General features: G+C 23.4%; 1 long non-coding RNA gene across 1 annotated transcript in view; it reads left to right on the top strand.

Moving 5' to 3' along the window:
- The window catches only part of LOC145270812 (uncharacterized), a 48780-nt gene extending 31095 nt beyond the window's left edge, over positions 1 to 17685 (top strand). The window contains exon 3 of the long non-coding RNA XR_013865577.1: positions 15693 to 17685. This is a non-coding gene — a long non-coding RNA (uncharacterized LOC145270812). The remainder of the gene's footprint in view (positions 1 to 15692) is intronic.
- The last annotated feature ends 5641 nt before the right edge of the window (positions 17686 to 23326 follow it).

The raw sequence follows: 23326 nt of genomic DNA, 5'->3' as shown, positions 1-23326 counted from the left end.
ATCCTTTCTTTGCTTCAAAATAGATTTGGAGCAATTTTTTTTTAATTTGTTATATTTTTCTTTTTTTTTTTTGCTTATTGGTAATTGAGCTGTATGGTTAATTAAGAGCAATTTCTTTTTCTTTGTTTGTAGTCATGTAGTTTTCCTTGTGTCAAAATAGATTTGTAGAAATAATGATTTTTTTGTATTTTTTTTTTTTGCTTATTTTCAATTGAGGAATCTGAAATTCCTTATATAGCTTCAAAATAGATTTGAAGCAATATTTTTTTTAATTTGTTTTCTTTTTCTTATTTCTTTTGCTTATTGTTAATTGAGCTGTATGGTCAATTAAGAGCAATTTCTTTTTCTTTGTTTGTAGTCCTGTAGTTATCTATGTGTCAAAATAGATTTTTAGAAATTATTTTTTGTAATTTTTTGCTTATTTTGATTTGAGGAATCTGAAAAAAGAGAAGTATGAAAAAATATTTGCTCGATTGTTTTCTCAAATAATTAGCCTATTGAGAACTTATGTTCAAATAAGCACAATGTGATGAAATATTTTTTTTTTAATTTTCCTTTTTGTGCTTATTTTTGATTGAGCTGTAACGTCAAATAAGGCCAATTATTTTATATGTAGTTCTGTACTTCTTATATCCAAATAGATTTGGAAATAATTTTTTCCTAAATTTTCTTTTTGCTTATTGTTAATTTAGGAAACTGAAAAAAAGAGAAATCTGAAAAAGATATTTGTTTGATTTATTTCTCAATGTACTGGCCTGTCGACAAATGTATGGTCAAATAAGCCCATTTTTTTTATTTGCGGCCAAATTGGAGAAATATATTTTTTAAAAAAAGTGTTTTGTTGTTTATTTTTAATTGAAGAAACTGAAAAAAGAGAAGTCTGAAAAAAAAGTATTGGCTTCATTGATTTCTCAATTTATTTATCTGTCGAGATCTGTATGGTCAATTAAGGCCTTTTTTTTGCATATGGTTCAGTAATTTTCCTTGCTTACAAATAGATTTGTAGAAATATTTTCTTTTTTTTTTTGCTTATTTTCAATTGAGCAATCTGAAAATCCTTTCTTTGCTTCAAAATAGATTTGGAGCAATTTTTTTATTTGTTATATTTTTCTTTTTTTGCTTATTGGTAATTGAGCTGTATGGTCAATTAAGGCCAATTTAGCTTTTTATGTGGTTCTGTAGTTTTCTTTGTGTCCAAATAGATTTGGAGAAATGAATTTAGTTTTGATGCCTGTTTTTAATTGAGGAATCTGAAGAAAGAGAAGTCTAAAAAATATTTGCTTGAGTGATTTCTCAATTTATTTGCCTGTATGGCCAAGTAATGCCAATTTTTTTTATGGTAATTCTGTAATTTTGTTTGCATCCAAGTAAGATTGATTCTTTGTTTCTGCAAGTTTTTAATTAAGCAATCTGAAAAAAGAGGAGACGGAAGAAAAACATATGCTTGATAGATATCGCAATATAATCAATTGTTTGGCCAGTCAACAGCTGTATCGTTATGTAAGGCCAAGTGTTTTTTAGTAAACAGATGGCTCGTACACTATATGCACGTGAGTAAGAAAATGGTATTGATTTCCATAACACAAAAAGCAAAAATCATTTATAAGAAGATGTAATCTTTATTGTAATGTTATAAGATTTTAAGAATAATTAATAAATCGTTTAAAAAATCTGTAGGAAGCAAAAAATTGAAATAATTGCAATAGCAATATAGTAACGCCCCCACAAAACACCGGAAAAGGGTAAGGAATAAATATTGTGGACAACGTTGAAAGAAGGATTTATGTGTAAAAACTATTTGAATTGTTAAAGTATAATTGTACAATTTCTAAATGCATGTGAAAGTTGAAAAAAGAAAATTTATGGGTGAAAAAAAATGTAGAAATAAGATTGACTGCAAAAAAAAAGGAAACAGGAAATTAATTTTATGGAGAAAAAATACTTATACTTATTTGTGGAATTTTGGAATGGAGATGCCGTAAAAAAAAAAATGTAGAAATAAGATTGACCGCAAAAAAAAGCAAATGAATTTTTTATGGAAAAAAAAAGAAACTTACCAAGGAATTTGTTGAATATCCAGAATCAGTAATAATTCGTAAAAAAAAAAAATAAATAAATAAATAAAAAATAAACGGAAAGAAACGCCTGAAACACGTGAGGAAGAAAAAAATCGGGGGGGGGGGACAAAAATGCGGTAAGTTTTTACAGCAAGTGAATTCGATCGAAAAAAAATGGATGCTATTTTTTATTTATTAATATTTTAAAGAATTAAACAAATTTATTTTAGGTAGGCTTGGTTTTAATCAAAACACTTGGAATTTAAATAAAAAAAAATGTAATCTTGGAATTTAAATTTAAAAAATGGAATTTTGGAATGCGAGATGCCGTAAAAAAAAATGTAGAAATAAGATTGAATGCAAAAAAAAAAAACAGCAAATGAATTTTTATGGAAAAAAAAGAAACTTACCAAGGAATTTGTTGAATATCAGAATAAAAATAAAAAAAATAAATGGAAAGACACACGTGAGGAAGAAAAAATGCGGTAAGTTTTTACAGCAAATGAATTCGATCGAAATAATTTTTAAGAATTAAACAAATTTATTTTAGGTAGTCTTGGCTTTAATCAAAACACTTGTAATTTAAATTTAAAAAAAATGGAATTTTGGAATGCGAGATGCCATAAAAAAATGTAGAAATAAGATTGACTGCAAAAAAAAAGAAAAGAAACAGCAAATGAATTAGCACAAATTGCCGGAAAGTGGTAAGAAAAACAAAATAATTTTTAAATCCTGTAATTCGAGGTAAGTTCAACTATGAATTTACTGAAAGAAACTTACCAAGAATCACCTGTAACAGGTGAGGAAGAATAAAAATGGTGGGGGGCAAAAAATGCGGTAAGTTTTTACAGCAAATGAAATCGATCAAAGCAAATGGATGCTATTTTTTATTTATTAATATTTTTAAGAATTAAACAAATTTATTTTAGGTAGGCTTGGATTTAATCTAAACACTTGAAATTTAAATTTAAAAAAAATAATCTTGGAATTTAAATTTTAAAAAAATGGAATTTTGAAATGCGAGATGCTGTAAAAAACAAACAAACAAATAAAACTTATTTTTTGAGGGATGAAATAAACAAATTAATTATAAATGTAAATTTTGGATAAACAAATGAAATACAAAAATATAAAAATAGGAGATGCCTTATACTTAGCGATGTAACACTGAAAATGTTGTCATGTGAAATCATTCCAACGTGCATTCTACCGGAAATAAAATTTGACCACAGGTTCGCATTTAAGAAAAATATTTTTATTTATTTTATATATTTTTATAATTTGGGATGTTAATTTATTTTAATAACATATAGACTGTCTGAAGCTTTCAAATAAATTGGTAATGTACAAATATGGTTTTCTTGATAAAGAACCAACACAGAATTACATTTCTAATTCGAAATTCGATATCGTCAAATCGCCGTGAATTGACTGCAAACCGGAAATAAGATGGAACATATTTCTGCATTTACGAAAAATATTTTTTTTATTTAATATATTTTTATAATTTGCGATGTAAATTTATTTTAATAACATTCAAATATTTCTTGACTTTAAAGATAAATATTCTGAAAATTTCAATTAAATTAGTAACGTAGAAATATGGTTTTATTCACTTTGAACGAACGAAGAATTATATATATATATATTATATATATTATGTATATATATATATATATATTATATATATATTATATATATATTATATAAATATATATATATTATATATATATATTATATAAATATATATATATATATATTATATAAATATATATATATATTATATATTATATATATATTACACATATATTATATATATATTATATATACATTATATATATATTATATACATTATATATATATTATAAATATATTATATATATATATTATATATATATTATATACATACATTATATATATTTACAAATATTTCTTGACTTTAAAGATAAATATTCTGAAAATTTCAATTAAATTGGTAACGTAGAAATATGGTTTTATTCACTTTGAACGAACCAAGAATTACATTTTTATATATGTAGATGTATATATATATGTATATATGTAATCTATAAATATAAAAGCGAAAATGTGTGTATGTTTGTATGTATGTATGTGTGTTTGTATGTCTTGCAAAAATTTTCAACATGGGTCATGGATTTTCACCAGATCGGTATGATTTTAAACTTCCAACCTTCGCCCGACAAATATCGAAAAATTGGCCAAAAATGCTAATTCCTTCACCCTAAAATAAGCAGTTTTCTGGGGGGAGGGTCAGCAAAAACCATCCTTTCATGACGAGTTCGTTTCTATGCATGCGCAAATTACGTTGGAACCTGATTTAGTTTAAAGATTTTTAAAAAACGACCTAATTTTGTGGACGTCGTCTTAGCTCAGTTGATTAGAGGTCGGCCTAATTATCTAAAGGGTTTGGGTTCGAATCGTGATGTCTTTTTTATTTTTAAGTGTTTAATACTGAAACAGGGGTATTAAGCCAGTGTTTTTTTTTTGGTTTTTATTTTTCAGATTTTTTAACGAAGTTGTAACGTTCGTTTTACTGTTTCGCATTTTCTTTTGTTGTTTTTCCCATTTTTACATTTAACATCGATTGTTTGCTTTACGTTAGTTTTTTGTGTTTTTTATATATATTTACTTCGCTTATTATGTTTTGATTAACGTCTGAGCACCACACACCTCCAAACACCTGGACAACGCCAGGTACCCCCCCCGCTAGTATATATATATATATATATATATATATATATATGTAATGTATATATATGTATATAGAAAGTGTATATATATATGTATATATGTAATGTATATATATGTATATATTTAATGTATATATGTATATATGTAATGTATATATATATGTATATATTTAATGTATATATGTATATATGTAATGTATATATATATGTATATATTTAATGTATATATGTAATGTATATATATATGTATATATTTAATGTATATATGTAATGTATATATATATGTATATATTTAATGTATATATGTATATATTTAATGTATATATGTATATATGTAATGTATATATATATGTATATGTGTAATGTATATATATATGTATATGTGTAATGTATATATATATGTATATGTGTAATGTATATGTATATGTGTAATGTGTATATATATGTATATGTGTAATGTGTATATATATGTATATGTGTAATGTGTATATATATATGTATATGTGTAATGTGTATATATATGTATATATGTAATGTATATATATATATGTATATATGCAATGTGTATATATGTATATATGTAATGTGTATATATTTATGTATATATTTAATGTGTATATATTTATGTATATATGTAATTATATATGTAATTAATGCCTATATGTAATGTATATGTATGTATATATGTAATGTATATATATGTACAATGTAGTTATATATGTATATATGTAATGTATATATATGTACAATGTAGTTATATATGTATATATGTAAGGTACATATATGTATATATGTAATGTATATATATGAAATGTATATATATGTATATATGTAATGTATATATATGTATATATGTAATGTATATATATGTATATATGTAATTTAAATGTATATATGTAATGTATATATATGTATTTTATATATATATGTATATATGTAATGTATATATATATGTATTTTATATATGTATATATTTTATATATATATATATGTATATATTTTATATATATATATGTATATAATTTATATATATATGTATATATTTTATATATATATGTATATATTTTATATATATATGTATATATTTTATATATATATGTATATATGTAATATATGTATATATTTTATATATATATGTATATATGTAATATATGTATATATTTTATATATATATGTATATATGTAATATATGTATATATTTTATATATATATGTATATATGTAATATATGTATATATTTTATATATATATGTATATATGTTATATATATATGTATATATGTTATATATATATGTATATATGTTATATATATGTATGTTACGTATATATATATATGTATATATGTATATATGTTATGCATATATATATTTAATGTATATATTTTATATGTATATATGTTATGTATATATATGTAATGTATATATATATGTATATATATAATGTATATATTTAATATATGCATATGTGTAATGTATATATGTAAATATATGTAATGTATGTATGTAATGTATATATGTATATATATGTATACATGTAATATATATATATGTATATATATGTATATATGTAATGTATATATGTATATATATGTATATATATGTATATATGTAATGTATATATGTATATATATGTATATATATGTATATATGTAATGTATATATATATATGTATTGTATATATATATGTATATATGTAATGTATATGTATATATGTAATGTATATATATGTATATATATGTATGTATATATGTAATGTATATATATGTATATATGTAATGTATATATATGTATATATGTAATGTATATACATATGTGCATATGTTATGTATATATATATGTATATATATAATGTATGTATATATATGTGTATATATGTAATGTATATGTGTATATGTAATGTATGTATGTATATATATATATGTATATGTGTATATATATGTGTGTATATGTAATGTATATATATGTGTATATGTAATGTATATGTATATATGTAATGTGTATATATATGTAATGTACATATGTTATATATATACGTTATATATATGTATATATGTTATATATATGTATATATGCTATATATATATGTAATGTATATATATATGTATATGTGTAATGTATATATGTAATGTATGTGTACATGTAATGTATATATGCATATATATGTAATGTATGTATACATGTAATGTATGTATATATGTAATGTATATGTACATATGTATATATGTATATATATTTATATATGTAGTGTATACATGTATATATATATTTATATATGTAATGTTTATATATATTTAATGTATATATATGTATATATGTAATGTATATATATGTATATATGTATATATATGTAATGTATATGTATATATATGTAATGTATATATATGTATATATATATGTAATGTATATATATGTATATATGTAATGTATATATATATGTATATATATAATGTATGCATATGTATGTAGGTAATGTATATATATATGTATATATATAATGTATGCATATGTATATATGTAATGTATATATATGTATATATAATGTATGCATATGTATATATGTAATATATATATGTATATATATAATTTATATATGTATATATAATATATATATATTTATATATGCAATGTATTTATATACTTGTATATATGTAATGTATTTTTATATATGTATATATTTAATGTATATATATATACATGTATATATTTAATGTATATATATGTTTATATGTAATGTTTGGAGTAGAGAGAGCTCTCGTAAGCCGTGGTGAAGCCAACCTTTCTAGGAAAAGCAAATCTCTGATTTAAAAAAAAAGATAAAGCGGAAGACCAGTTCCCGCATTAAGCTGGTCTGCAGTGCTATATGTTGCTGGCTATCTTGCTCTTGCTATTAGCTGGATCTCAACATTTTGAACCGAGAGAGACACTTAGCTGTCATACAAAGCTAAGATTGTAAAATCATATTTGTATAGATACTCCCTCAGACATTTGGGCTCATGGATTTTAAATGTCTGAGGGAGATGCACTCGTCTGACAAGACGTTGCAATCATCATCATGTGTAATGTATATATACATGTATATATGTAATGTATATATATGCATACGTAATGTATATATATATATATATATGTATATATGTAATGTGTATATATATGTGTATATATGTAATGTATATACGTGTATATGTATATATATGTGTATATGTAATGTTTACATATTTGTATATGTAATGTATATGTATATATGTAATGTATACATGTATATATGTAATGAGTATATATGTAATGTATATGTATATATGTAATGTATACATGTATATATGTAATGAGTATATATGTAATGTGTATATATATGTAATGTATATATATGTATATATGTGTTATATATGTATATATGTGTTATATATGTATATGTTATATATATGTGTATATATGTTATGTATATATATATATGTGTATATGTTATATATATATATGTATACGTTATATATATATGTATATGTTATGTATATATATGTGTATGTTATATATATATGTATATGTTATGTATATATATGTATATATGTTATATATATGTATATATTATGTATATTTATGTATATATGTAATGTATATATATGTATATATGTTATGTATATATATATATATATTTAATGTATATATGTAATGTATATATGTATATATGTAATGTGTATATGTATATATGTAATGTATATATGTATATATATGTAATGTATATATATGTATATATATATTTTATGTATACATATGTATATATGTAATGTATATGTATATATGTAATGTATATATGTATATATGTAATGTATATATATGTATATATTTATATAATATATATATATTTTTATATGTAATGTATGTATATACATGTATATATGTAATGTATGTATATACATGTATATATGTAATGTATGTATATACATGTATATATGTGATGTATTTATATATATGTATATATGTAATGTATTTATATGTATATATGTAATGTATATATATGTATGTAAGGTATATATATATATGTATATCTGTAATGTATATATATGCATGTATATATGTAATGTATATATATGTATATATGTAATGTATATATATGTATATATGTAATGTATATATATACATGTACGTATGTAATGTATATATATACATGTACATATGTAATGTATATATATGCATGTGCATATGTAATGTATATATATGTATATATGTAATGTATATATATGTATTTATGTAATGTATATATGTGTATATTTGTAATATATATATGTGTATATGTATATATATATCCGTGTATATGTATATATATATCTGTGTATATGTAATGTATATATATATGTATATGTATATGTATATTTGTAATGTATATATGTATAGTGTATATATGTAATGTATATATGTATATATATGTTATGTATATGTATATATGTAATGTATATATGTGTATATGTAATGTATATATGTGTATATGTAATGTATATATGTGTATATGTAATGTATATGTTATGTATATATATGTATATATGTAATGTATATATGTATATATCTTATGTACATATGTAATGTATATATGTATATATCTTATGTACATATGTAATATATATATATATGTAATGTATATATATGTATATATGTAATGTAGATATATGTATATATGCAATTTAGATATATGTATATATGTAATATAGATATATGTATAATGTATATATGTGTATATATTTAATGTATATATATATGTATATGCCATGTATATATGTATATATAATGTATATATATGTATATATTTAATGTATATGTATGTATATGCCATGTATATATATATGTATATTTCATGTATATATATGCACATGTCCTATATATGTATATGTCATGTACATATATATATATGTATATTTCATGGATATATATGTATATGTCATATACAGATATATATGTATATTACATGGATATATATGTATATGTCATGCATATATATATATATATATATATATATATATTTCATGGATATATATGTATATTTCATGGATATATATGTATATTTCATGGATATATATGTATATTTCATGGATATATATGTATATTTCATGGATATATATGTATATTTCATGGATATATATATATATATCATGGATATATATGTATATTTCATGGATATATATGTATGTGTCATGTACATATATATATATGTATATTTTATGTGCATATATATATGTATATGTCATGTACATATATATATATGTATATTTCATGGATATATATGAATATGTCATGCACACAGATATATATATATATATATATATATATATATATATATATATATATATATATATATATATATATATATATATATATATATGTATGTATGTGTATATTTCATGGATATACATGTATATTTCATGGATATACATGTATATTTCATGGATATACATGTATATTTCATGGATATATATGTATATGACATGTACATATATGCATGTATATTACATGTACATATATATATGTATATTTCACGGATATATATGTATTTAACATGTACATATATATATGTATATTTCATGTACATATATATATATATGTATATTTCATGGATATATATGTATATGACATATACATATATATATGTATATGTCATGGATATATATGTATATGTTATGTACATATATATATGTCATGTATATATATGTATGTATGGCATGTATATATATATGTATTTAACATGTACATATATATATGTATATTTCATGTACATATATATATGTATATTTCATGGATATATATGTATATGACATATACATATATATATATATCATGGATATATCTATATGTATGTATGTGTATATATATATATATATATATATATATATATATAGCATGTATATATATATGTATGAGCCAAAGGGTTTCTTGTTAGAATGTTTGCATTAATGAATGTCACAGTTATAATAAGATATATCTATTGTAAATCTACTAATATAAAGTATAGATTTTTTTAATATTCATACTCATTAAATTTACGTCTATAAATAAATTTTGGAACTATTAGTTAACTTTAATTAAAAAGTTTAATAAAATAAATAAATACAAAATGAGATTTTATTAAGGAACATAGGTGAGGGTGTTTAAAGTATATGGAAAACCTGGGCTGGATATTGTCTATAATTTTTAGGTCTAAACAATATTTATAAATCATTTTTACCTACATTAGAATAAGAATTAGTTGTAACTTAAATATACATTTGTTTAATTATAATTAAAATAACATGTTATCAAAGAAAAAACTCTGAAACATACTTATTAGAGAATTAGGATATATACAATGATAACAAAAATTATTCTTAATTAAGGAACAAGTTCGTAAGATGTTTATTAAAACCAGATTGTTGCATGTAGAATTGACTTAAGTTTGTGAAATGTAAAAATGAAAAATATTACTTTCAATATGAATAATAATGATGGTGCTGATATGGATAATAATAGTAATAAATATGTAAATAAATAAAAAATTAAAGTAAATGGAAGGAACTAATTTACAATTTAACATAAGCGGATATGAAGTATAACTTAATAACTTATGATTATCGATTGAAATAATCTGTAATACTAACATTTTGTATTGGAAAAATTAGTGATTTTATTTATAATATAAATCGATTTAATTTTTTTTTTAATAATATTGAGTGGAAGACATTAAAACTATATTAAAATTAAAAATTATTAGTTGAATTTGGAAGTCTCTACGTTTTGAAAATAAAAGTTAATAAATATAAGTAAAGTTAATTTCGTTAGATTTGTTCCAAGGGAGGTAACTCTGCCTCACTTTATTAAGTTAATTGAATTATTGACAATTACGATATAAAAGAATTTTTCGATTATTTTTAAACTTTACAAAACGTAAGTATAGTTTTTGAATTGTATGATTTTAAAAATTGTAGTTGTAAGGATTGATTGTAATAGCTAATAGATTTGAATTATGTATGGTTTTCAATTCGGATCAATTGTTTACTTATGATAACTGACTGAAATGATCAATCGTTTTTTAGCTTAATTTAGTTTTGTATATACAAACATGTGTAATAGTTTATAATTTGTTATTATTTTCATAAGTATGTATACAAAACATAGAATTAATAAATTTACTAATTATTAAATAGAACATTTTGGTAGGAGATTCATAAATTAAAATTATTAGTACGAATATTTGGATTTAATGACTTTGTTTGATAAAAATTCAATATGGCGTAATGGAAAAATATAAAGGTAACTGCAGCATCTCTTCCAATTTTCGGATTTTTACCATGTCAAATCACATTTTAATTCCTTTTAAAGGATTGATCATTGATATTTCTTCTGATGAGTTAAGGGCATAATAGATTCACTGATTGATATAATAATTAAGTGATTGATTTTGCGTTACGAAACAGATACTGTCAAGAATTGTATAAGTAAACTGAATTAAAGGAATAAATTATAAGATGGTCAACATCATGAATTTTGGAATATAACTTTTTGTCATTTATTCTCTCTTTCTCTCTCTCTCTATATATATATATATCTACTGTCATAATATATATATATATATATATATATATATATTATGACAGAGTTTAGTTTCCTAGAAGTACATCCACTAAAACAACATGTGTCTACCAAAAAGTGATTAATGAGTAATGAGTAAACAGAACAGGTATATTAAATTTATTTATCCAAATATTGATGGCTACATATGTGCATACATGTTTCTGTAATCACCCGTTATTAGGGAGATTATGTCTTGAGGCCAGGAATTTCCCTCGAAAACTGAAACTCAAGATACAAAAACATTTTCTTATATCACATACAAAATTAGAATCTTGTCGTAGAATAGGGGCGGGGATTGATATGGGGAGGCTAAGCAAAGCCTCTGAACAATCCATTTATCTCAGGTTTTTATTTCTTCTCATCTTAACGTCGGTATCGACAATTTTCATTTTATTTTTTTATAGCCTAAAAATGAAGTATCTACTCTTTGGTTTAGCATTGTAAATTACTTGAGAAATAAGGCGATATATCACCTAACCGTTGATTATTTCAACTTATATTTATTACAATATGCCTTTCAAAGTTAATTGTGTAATATTAACCTTTATGCTTTTTTTATTAATGAACGCCAAAACAAAACAAAGTAGCCCTGATTGTAAATATGTTACCTAAAAAGGTAACAACATTTTTAGTATCACAGGCAAATTTCTACTGAGAGCAGATTGTGTTATTCGTAATTTATTTTTATAATTTCTCCTCTTTGAAGTAAATTTATACCTGTATATATAATCCTCTGTGGCTGTATATATAATCCTCTATGGATGTATATATAATCCTCTATGGCTGTATATATAATCCTCTGTGGCTGTATATATAATCCTCTGTGGCTGTATATATAATCCTCTATAGCTGTATATATAATCTCCTATGCCTGTATCTATAATCCTCTATGGATGTATATATAATCCTCTATGCCTGTATATATAATCCTCTGTGGCTGTATATATAATCCTCTGTGGCTGTATATATACTCCTCTGTGGCTGTATATATAACCCTCTATGGCTGTATATATAATCTTCTATGCCTGTATATATAATCCTCTGTGGCTGTATATATAATCCTCTATGGCTGTGCCGCTTGGTTAAATCTGATCCTGATTTACAACAAAGAAAATACAACCACACAAAGTTAATTTCAGTATCTTGAAACAGAAAACGAAAAAAAAAAAACACTGAATTTTTTACACAATATTAATAAAAAAAATTTTCATTGTGACAGAAAACAAAAAAAACTTTGATTAATTTTTTTTTCTTTTGTTTCATTGTATTTATTTTAAAAATTTAAGATTTGTGTGTTTTGTAACTATTGTTTACTCATTGGATGTTTTGGTGAAGAGGACAACTTATTTATTTTGTAATTTTTTACATTTCATGGAAATATAGCGGGGGTGTCTTCTATTTGATGTGGTGTAACTTCCTAGTTCTTAGAGGGAGAGACTAGTGGCGGATGTACCAGCCGAAATATGAAAACAATACTCCATACATGGGCCAATGTTGACCTTTTTGTCCCCATTCCATTACAGACTGGAGATCTTCTTCTAGGTTTCCTGCCATTGTCTTGGATACATGATCATTGTTTTTCTCTCATATCTGTTATAGAGTGTGGTGTCATAAAAATATACCCCTCTCAGAGACAATTTTATCGGGGAGGTCATTTATGAATATCAGGAATAATATCGACCCCTGAGGTACTCCCCCATATTTATATCATATTGTATCAATAAGGTTAAGCAACTTTGGTAGAAATTCCCATAATTCACCTCAGTTGACTGAGTCAGATGCTATATGGATCAAATTTTAATGCTACAGAGAACCCTTGAACAAACGGGTGCCACTAACAGTGCACAGTCATTCGCTTTGTGGATTTTATCATAGCATTTGACTTTGTGACATTACACCTGACTACTTATTGTCAATCACATATTTTGAACTACATTAGCAACTAAAGTGAAGTCCACATTCAACTACTAATTATATTTTTTCAAATTTTCCTGGGATTATGTTTCATGGATGAGGTGAACGAGAGTAAGCTACCCCCAGAGATTAAATAAAATATTCAATTCAAAATTCTGTGCAAATTTCTATGTTCGACAAGATACACCTAAAGAAGGTTAGATGATAATTTATTGAAACGTTGTGAAAATAAAACTCAAGATGCGAACAGTAGTCTAAGGAATCCAAATAATAAGGATTTATCTGTAGTAGCAGCAGCTGAGGCAAACATTTATGGTTTAATAATCTTATTTTTATTTACATATGTGACATCTGTGTTTGTCATCTTTCCTTGCTATTACGATAGTTTTCTTGTTCTTCCAACAAATTATTAGATGTTGCAATAAATGGGTGTTCTGAAATTATATATATATATATATATACATACAACAAAAAATGATAGATTAGCCAGCAATAAATGAGTTTTTCTCATACATCAAATGCTATACAAGTGGCTTATTCAGCTGACCATATTTTTCTAAAAAATGAATGACAAAAATATTTCTTGAATCAGAAATGACTCAGATGATCACACATGCCACTTTTGACCATATCGACACAATTTAGAAGGAACAGAAAGACAACTCCACCAGTCATGAACGTTGTGGCAATCCAGCTTGGAACTAAAAGCTTAATAAAGCCCATTATTTCTACTTTTCTATCATGGAAAATGTTTATCCATGCCAAACGAGTCATCGCTGACCTTTATGTAGGAAAGGAACATTACCTATCACGAATGAGTATAGACTAGACAAATATCTGAGGCAGGAAATCGAGTTGCATCCTATTATTCAACTGGCATGAGTGATAATTGCCGAATTACAACATGAATGACATAATGCAAGATATTAAATAAAATATGAGTAAAACAATTTTATAAATTCAATGGTAAATATTTTAAAATTGTTAGTATATCTCTGAGACTATTAATTACTATATAAACAAAATCTGTTCACACAAAAACCAATAACAAATGCAGATGTCTGTTATTGTGTCAGCTACTGAGTTGCATGAAATTAATATTAATTTGCTTTCAGATCATGTGAAATCGGTCTGCAAATATATGCATTTTTCTACTGATGGAAATAATATATAATCATTTGTGCTTGATTAAATTTTGTATTAGAAGATTAACATGTGTGCAATTTGTCAAATAATTTGATTAAGAATTGATTTTTAAAAAGGAATATATTTTTATAATATTTATTTAAAGGAATACAATATAGTGTACCATTAAAATGACATGTATTTTGCATAGCATAAAAATATTCATTAATTATTGTAACTGAAACTAAATGGTTTTGCCATGAATGATATTTTATGTGTATTATTTTTCTTTCCTTACAGAAATAATGTCTCAGCCAACAGACGAGAAAGGTCATTCCTGTACCTTTTGTGGATCCACCTTTTTATACAAATCATTGCTGAAAAATCATATGTATATACACACTGGAGAGAAACCATATTCCTGTGAAATATGTGGATCTTCATTTTCTAGACAATCAACATTAAAGGTACATGTACGTATACACACTGGGGAGAAACCATTTTCCTGTGAAATATGTAAATATTCATTTGCACAAAAATCAAGTTTAAATATTCATTATCGTACACATACTGGTGAGAAGCCATATTGCTGTGACATATGCGAATCTTCATTTGCTAATCAATCAACATTAACAGAACACTACCGTACGCATACTGGTGAGAAAACATGTATGTGTGAAATATGTGGAACTTTATTTTTCCGTCAATCAGGTCTAAAAAGACACCTGCGTAGAAAAGCTTGCTTACACAAACAACAATATTGTGTCATATGCGGCGCTTGTTTTTTAAGTAAACCACTTTTGAAAAGCCATCTGGGTACACACACTGAAGAGAAACGAGATTCTTGTGGAGTATCTGACCTGTCAGTTTCATCAAAATCAGATGTGAGTTCAAATAAAAGTAAACTCCCTGTAGTGAAACAGCATTCTTCATCAGGTTCTTCTTTTATCCAGAAATCAAAGTCAAAGGAACATTTGAGTAAACACAGTAATAAGAAACTACAGTTATGTGTTGTATGTGGCTCCTCCTTTTCAAAAAGACCCGATTTGTTGAAGCATCTAGGTACACACACAACAGAGAGAAAATAGATTCTTGCTAAGCATGTGTACTGTTCTATGCATCACATTTATAGAAGTGTATTAGAACAAAGCAGAGAACATATTCTCATGATATATGTGTCTCTTCTTGTGCCAGTCAATTATATTTAAATTAGTTTTAAGTGTCCATGAAAAACATGCATATTCACAGATTGTCGAGATTTTGAAAACCTTCCAGACAAAAATGTCCTAAAATGTCTAAGGTTTCACTGCACAGAGATTTTCCACAACAAAATCTGATATGAGGATATTTTCCCTTCAAGTAAACCACAACCAAATATTCAAAACAACATAGTATTGGTATGCATTGCCTTATATGATGACTGCTAAACCTTATACTAATGATGGTGCCTCTAGTAAGAACATAAAGTCGGATACACTGCAAGACTAAATGAATTCTCCAATAAGACCAAGAGACCACAAGGAAAATATACTATAATGTAGTTAACTGAGTAATTGAGGAAAATAATGTTTGTTATTTACAAACTCAAAGAACTTTTTGTTAACACATAATCTATGTATCTTGAATTGATGTGTAAACACCTTGATTTCTGCAAGTTTAAATGGTTGTCATGTGATAAAGATGTAGGAACCAACCATGTGATTAAGCTATAACAATGCAACAATTAACAATTCCTGAAGTAAACAACTTAACAAAGACTTCTAAGAAAGAAAGAGATAAAAAACACTTGCACTTAAAAAAAAACTGTTAGAATCATAGAAAATGGAAAAAATGCTGTCAAAAATGTAGACTTTAATTTTATCAAATATTTGAAAATAAAACATATACACACACAAATATTTGAAAATAAGATATATACACACACAAATATTGGAAAATAAAACATATATACATACAAATATTTGAAAATAAAACATATATACATACAAATATTTGAAAATAAAATATATACACACACAAATATTTGAAAATAAAACATATACACACAAATATTTGAAAATAAAATATATACACACAAATATTTGAAAATAAAACATATACACACACAAATATTTGAAAATAAAACATATACACACACAAATATTTGAAAATAAAACATATATACATACAAATATTTGAAAATAAAACATATATACATACAAATATTTGAAAATAAAATATATACACACACAAATATTGGAAAATAAAACATATATACACACCATTATTTGAAAATAAAATATATACACACACAAATATTTGAAAATAAAATATATACACACACAAATATTTGAAAATAAAACATATACACACACAAATATTTGAAAATAAAACATATACACACACAAATATTTGAAAATAAAATATATACACACACAAATATTTGAAAATAAAACATATATACACACAAATATTTGAAAATAAAACATATATACACAAATATTTGAAAATAAAATATATACACACACAAATATTTGAAAATAAAACATATACACACACAAATATTTGAAAATAAAACATATACACACACAAATATTTGAAAATAAAATATATACACACACAAATATTTGAAAATAAAACATATATACACACAAATATTTGAAAATAAAACATATATACACAAATATTTGAAAATAAAATATATACACACACAAATATTTGAAAATAAAACATATATACACACAAATATTTGAAAATAAAATATATACACACACAAATATTGGAAAATAAAACATATACACACACAAATATTGGAAAATAAAACATATACACACAAATATTTGAAAATAAAACATATACACACAAATATTTGAAAATAAAACATATATACATACAAATATTTGAAAATAAAACATATACACACAAATATTTGAAAATAAAACATATATACACACAAATATTTGAAAATAAAACATATACACACACAAATATTGGAAAATAAAATATATACATACAAATATTTGAAAATAAAATATATACACACACAAATATTGGAAAATAAAACATATACACACAAATATTTGAAAATAAAACATATATACATACAAATATTTGAAAATAAAACATATACACACACAAATATTTGAAAATAAAACATATAAACACACAAATATTTGAAAATAAAACATATACACACAAATATTTGAAAATAAAACATATATACATACAAATATTTGAAAATAAAACATACATACACACAAATATTTGAAAATAAAACATACATACACAAATATTTGAAAATAAAACATATACACACACAAAGACAATCTTATGGTCATCAAATGTCCCCATTCAGCAATTACGACTGAAAATAAAATGTTGATATTGAAAAATATGTGAGAGTAACAATTTTCTGCATAATTTGTATTTTTTTGTAAATTTTGCAAAAGAAAATACATGTATGAGTAGAAATTGGAAATAAAATTTCTCAGATTATTAAGGTCTTCATATTCAGCGTTGTTCCTGAGTAATCTTCTGATCTTCATTTTAATATTATTTAATATTAAATTACTCAAATAGATATGATAAATAGATTTAAATACTATGTGATTATATTACATTTAACAAACTACAACAGATATGATTAAATAAAAGTTAAATACCATAATGCGCAATAAATATATTACAATTCAGCAACACTTTAATAAAAGGTATTCAATATTCTACTTGTTCTAAGAAAACTTGATTTTTATACCAATTTCATAATATATTGAAACATTTCATATGTTGAAGCATTTCATAATATATTGAAGCATTTCATAATATGTTGAAGCATTTCATAATATATTGAAACATTTCATAATATATTAAAGCATTTCATAATATATTGAAACATTTCATAATATATTGAAGCATTTCATAATATGTTGAAGCATTTCATAATATATTGAAGCATTTCATAATATATTAAAGCATTTCATAATATATTGAAACATTTCATAATATATTGAAGCATTTCATAATATATTGAAGCATTTCATAATATATTGAAACATTTCATATATTGTAACATTTAATAATATATAGAAACATTTCATAATATATTAAAGCATTTCATAATATATTGAAGTATTTCATAATATATTAAAGCATTTCATAACATTTCATAATATATTGAAGCTTTTCATAATATATTGAAACATTTCATAATATATTGAAACATTTCATAATATATGGAAGCATTTCCAAATCTACAAAATTGCTATGATATAAATAGTTATATGAAAAATTTCACCTTGTCAGCAAATATCAACTGGGAAAATAGTCTGTATGACGTATGTAAATAGTTTTTAAAGCAGAGAAATCCTTTTTATTACATTGATTTGATGTGTACAGCAAATGTGCACGTAACTGAAATGTTATTTATTTTACTGTCTCTGGCGTATCGCTACACAAGTTATTCACATTACAATTTGAAGTTATGTTTATGTGGTTTGCATTTACTACATTTCAGATTTAATTTAAAAAAATGTCATTTAAGAAAAATATTAAAATTTTACCAATAGTTGCATTCCTAGAACAGCGACATTTTTTAACGTTCTTTTCAAGATTATCAAAACAAAATGTTTCATAAATGTTTATTGTAACTGTAACACAATGTCAACCATTATAGTTTGTTTAAACCCATCACAAATGTACTGTTAGCATAGTATTAACCCCTGGACCCTGGGACTATTTTGTGCCATGTCACCACTTTTGTTAACGCTTTTCTTACATGATGCGTTCACGCATGCATGTGCGAAGTGAAGTGACTTGTCACATTGTGAAGAAATCTTCAGCAAACATTTAAAAAAAAAACGTTCATTTTTTTGTTATGTAGTTTTAATGCTTTTTAATTGCACTAAAGGATTAAGGTTTTACAAGCGGTTTACAAAGACATATTTTTATGTTGTTTGTTATTTTTTTTTGGGGGGGGGGTATTAACTCCAATTTCTTCTTGGTCAAATAACATGGCAAATAAGTAAAAATCAAGAATTTTTTTCCCAAACAGAAAAATATTTGAAAACCAAAACATTTTTTGTATCAAAATGTATCAAAATATAATTGTAAAAACATTTATTGAAAAATCTGCATAAGAAAATATAGTTTTAATAAAGCAATTTTGTAATGAAAACATTAGATTTTTATAAAGTTTTCGAGCAAATAAATAATTTAAATGAAATCTTTTTTTGAATTAAAGCAATTAAAGCAACAAATTAATAATTTAAATGTTCTTTGACCAAGAAGCGCCACCTGGTGACAGTTTAGTGAAATACACCAAGAAAGATGGCTGCCGTCCGCATACTGAAGAATTACATTTTTTGTGTTTTGTGAATCCAATAAGTGTTTGAACTAAATTAATTTTTTTCTAAATAAAATATCTGTTTTATTATTTGATAATGCAAGAAGTGTTGTCTTTTTTTGTTTCGTGATAACACAAGAAGTCTTAAAAAACTAAAGTAATTTTTTAAAATAATTATATGGTTTCGTTTTTTGGGTCTTGACTCCGTGACATCATTCTATTCAGTTGCATTACATAATCAACTGTATCCACTTCTGCTAGCTTGATTTTTTTTTTCGAGCACTGATCTTGGGCATTACTTAAAACATATAAAATTTTTTTTTTTTTTTTGAGTGAGAGGCTCCTTTTAAAACTATATGTACCTCAGTATTTTAAAAGATTTTCTATTTTTGAACTATATTGAGACTCCCAAGACGTGATTCTTTCATTTCAACTGAAAATTTACAACAGACAGTGGCAAACATATTAATATTAAGAAGTTTAACTGAATTAAAGTTATAATTATTGAATCTCAATTTGAATTGTCAACAAACATATTAAAGTTAAGAAATTTAACTGAATTAAAACATATTGGTATTTATAAATTTCTCTGAGTTAAGACTTATGTTTATTGGATTAACTTACTATTTGTCATTTATCCGACCGTATTATTAATTTGTATTGGGAAAAAGTATTAATTATTAATTTGTATTGGGAAAAAGTATTAATTATTAATTTGTATTGGGAAAAAGTATTAATTATTAATTTGTATTGGGAAAAAGTATTAATTATTAATTTGTATTGGGAAAAAGTATTAATTATTAATTTGTATTGGGAAAAAGTATTAATTATTAATTTGTATTGGGAAAAAGTATTAATTATTAATTTGTATTGGGAAAAAGTATTAATTATTAATTTGTATTGGGAAAAAGTATTAATTATTAATTTGTATTGGGAAAAAGTATTAATTATTAATTTGTATTGGGAAAAAGTATTAATTATTAATTTGTATTGGGAAAAAGTATTAATTATTAATTTGTATTGGGAAAAAGTATTAATTATTAATTTGTATTGGGAAAAAGTATTAATTATTAATTTGTATTGGGAAAAAGTATTAATTATTAATTTGTATTGGGAAAAAGTATTAATTATTAATTTGTATTGGGAAAAAGTATTAATTATTAATTTGTATTGGGAAAAAGTATTAATTATTAATTTGTATTGGGAAAAAGTATTAATTATTAATTTGTATTGGGAAAAAGTATTAATTATTAATTTGTATTGGGAAAAAGTATTAATTATTAATTTGTATTGGGAAAAAGTATTAATTATTAATTTGTATTGGGAAAAAGTATTAATTATTAATTTGTATTGGGAAAAAGTATTAATTATTAATTTGTATTGGGAAAAAGTATTAATTATTAATTTGTATTGGGAAAAAGTATTAATTATTAATTTGTATTGGGAAAAAGTATTAATTATTAATTTGTATTGGGAAAAAGTATTAATTATTAATTTGTATTGGGAAAAAGTATTAATTATTAATTTGTATTGGGAAAAAGTATTAATTATTAATTTGTATTGGGAAAAAGTATTAATTATTAATTTGTATTGGGAAAAAGTATTAATTATTAATTTGTATTGGGAAAAAGTATTAATTATTAATTTGTATTGGGAAAAAGTATTAATTATTAATTTGTATTGGGAAAAAGTATTAATTATTAATTTGTATTGGGAAAAAGTATTAATTATTAATTTGTATTGGGAAAAAGTATTAATTATTAATTTGTATTGGGAAAAAGTATTAATTATTAATTTGTATTGGGAAAAAGTATTAATTATTAATTTGTATTGGGAAAAAGTATTAATTATTAATTTGTATTGGGAAAAAGTATTAATTATTAATTTGTATTGGGAAAAAGTATTAATTATTAATTTGTATTGGGAAAAAGTATTAATTATTAATTTGTATTGGGAAAAAGTATTAATTATTAATTTGTATTGGGAAAAAGTATTAATTATTAATTTGTATTGGGAAAAAGTATTAATTATTAATTTGTATTGGGAAAAAGTATTAATTATTAATTTGTATTGGGAAAAAGTATTAATTATTAATTTGTATTGGGAAAAAGTATTAATTATTAATTTGTATTGGGAAAAAGTAATGATTATCCATTACTTTTTCCCCCTCTCCTTGGCAGTGTGTGAGAAATTCTATATATAGTCACCATCTTTCTTGTTTCGCAGTTTAGTGGTTGGCCGTCATTGGTAAATTTTTGAATGTGTCAGGTGATTTGCTTGGCGCGCATTTTGTATCATGCTTTTACTTTCAGTCCATACAGGAACTCGGCATCATGGCTCCCTCCAGTGTAGGAGCCACTGGGTTTTCAGCATCTATACTGGAGGGAGCCACGACAATTTCTTCATTTTGTATCACCAAACAGTTGGTGAACAAGGGACAACCTCTCTACGAGCAGAGACAACTTTATACTGTTGAAACTATCCAAATTAAGGACGACATTCAAGAACAGTTCTTCATGTTTATTTACCAAATATTGGATCTTATCTCAATTCATCTAGAGCCCTGAGTGACTCACATTATGCCTAATTATAGGCGCCAATATTCAGGCCGAGT

This window comes from Euprymna scolopes, chromosome 46 (genome assembly GCF_053919585.1).
Source record: "Euprymna scolopes isolate OS-2025 chromosome 46, ASM5391958v1, whole genome shotgun sequence".
NCBI lineage: Eukaryota > Metazoa > Mollusca > Cephalopoda > Sepiida > Sepiolidae > Euprymna > Euprymna scolopes.
The sequence above is the reverse complement of the archived record's forward strand: the minus strand, read 5'-3'. Positions and strand labels throughout refer to the sequence as shown.